The 2,110-nt window shown below is 40.4% G+C and overlaps 1 protein-coding gene across 1 annotated transcript in view; it reads right to left on the minus strand.

Annotated features, from left to right (window-relative positions):
* Positions 1 to 2,110, minus strand: part of wdr44 (WD repeat domain 44) — a 12,791-nt gene that overhangs the window by 8,035 nt on the left and 2,646 nt on the right. The gene's annotated exons all lie outside the window — the stretch shown is intronic.

Raw genomic sequence — 2,110 nt, forward strand, 5'->3', positions numbered from 1 at the left:
ATTGCAGAGTCAAGATGTGCATTGCTGATAAACTCATACCCAAAAAGACTGAGTGCTGTAATAAAATCAAAAGGTGCTTCAACAAAATATTAGTTTAAGGGTGTGCACACTAATGCAACCACATTATTTTAGTTTTTTATTTTTACTTCCCACTGAAAAACAGATTTCAGTTTGTTTTCAATTGAGTTGTACAAGTTATAGGTCACATTAAAGGTGGCTAAAGTTCTGGAATTATTTATCTTGGTCTCGTTTTTTTACATCACAGAAACCGGGCATTTTAACAGGGGTGTGTAGACTTTTTATATCCACTGTATGTTGTTTCACATCAGAGTGATCAGCAACTGTCCAGGCAGGCATTTAGAGAACATCTTAATCATTCGCTTGTGATGTCTTCCTCTGCAACTCCTTTAAGAGTTATCTAGCTTGTGATCTAACTGTAGAAGCACAATCATATAGCACGTTGGCGAAGAAGAACAGCAGTACACAGAACAGAGTAGTTTTATCTGTAGTGGCATCCCTGCTTGACACACAGATCAATCTGTGACATATCGAATGAGACCCTTGAGAATAATTCTACTGTTTTATGTATTTTTAAATGAAGAAAAATGTCTTTTTCTTTTCCTCTGTAGGAGTTGATCTGGCACCACAGTGGTGCAGGACAGTAGAAGCATTTTCGTCTCACAGCAAGAAGGTTCTGGGTTCAAACCTCGTGGCTGACTGAGGCCTTTCTTTGTGGAGTTTGCATGTACTCCACATGCTTGTGTGGGTTCTCTCTGGGTTTTCCAGCTTCCTCCCATAGTCCAAAGACATGCAGGTTAGGTTGACTGGCAGGTCTAAAATTGCCCTTAGGTGTGAATGCAAGTGGTTGTCTGTCTATGTGTCAGCCCTGTGATAGACTGGCGACCTGTCCAGCGTGTACCCCGCCTCTGGCTTCAGTGGCCTTCTACAGGATAAGCAGTATATCTTCTGGTACAAACACAGCTCTCATTCACTTGAGGTCAGCTGTCAAATCAACTACTGTATGTCCTGATTATTTTAGCGTAGATGACTTGTTTAATCAAGCAAACAAATTAATCTAAGCTACAAATGAAATAGGTTTCCAAGAAGCAATGGGCCATTTACCTAAGAGATGTTAAAAATCACCTCATAGCAGTACCATGCAAGATTCAGCAGCATTTGAGGGATCTGACAGCCACACGAGACATGTGAGGCATCTATGTTTGCAACAGTCTGTTATAGACTTTCAAAGCTTTCATTTCATCCATAGCTGTACAATCTGTATGGCGTTCATTCTGATCACACTGGCCTTAACTACAGCCCAGACTCTGGCAGCACTACACAAGGTGGCTTTTTGTGATGTCTTAATCTATGTTATGGGCTAGTGAAGATTTTATTTTTGTTTATTTCTTTCTTTCAAACAACAAAGCCATAAATCAGAAGAACCAAGAGACAGCAGCAGATGCTATATGTGACTTTTAGACTCTAATGTGCAAAAACAAAATATGATGGTCACAATGCCCAAGATTTTTTTTAAATACCAATTTTCTAGCATTTTCCATGATTACACTGTTGACCAAGAGTGACACATGGAGAGAGAAAATAGGTATGGCACGGGCTAAAAGTCGCAGGCTGGAACCAAACATGCATCACTGCAATGAGGGCTGCTGGCTCACACGATGCTAAGAGGTGATTACTAAAGACAGCAGTCACACACATTAAGTCCTGAACCACTGGAAGATGATGGATGACATTCATTTCAGGGGCTTAGTGGAATCAAAGATAACCCCAATGACTTCCTACTGAGCTGCAGATTATTGCAAGGGTCATACTGGCAGTGAACTTTAACCATTCCACACCAGCATGAAATGTGCACCACCACTTCATCAGTCTATATATAGATTAGGGTTGTTTCAAAACAAGCAAACACACTGTGCAGACAAGTCTTATTTATATATACACATCATGAACATCAGACATTTCAAAAACTCTTTGCTGTGTCCTCCATCATTCTGCTATTTTGGACACACAAACAATTATCCACACCAGCCTAGCAAGTTCAAAATGTCTTTAAAGTCAAACGGACAGCGGCACTGAGGCACAGAGGAAAGAG

The sequence above is a fragment of the Monopterus albus genome, unplaced genomic scaffold (genome assembly GCF_001952655.1).
Source record: "Monopterus albus unplaced genomic scaffold, M_albus_1.0 scaffold39.1, whole genome shotgun sequence".
NCBI classification, from domain to species: Eukaryota; Metazoa; Chordata; class Actinopteri; order Synbranchiformes; family Synbranchidae; genus Monopterus; species Monopterus albus.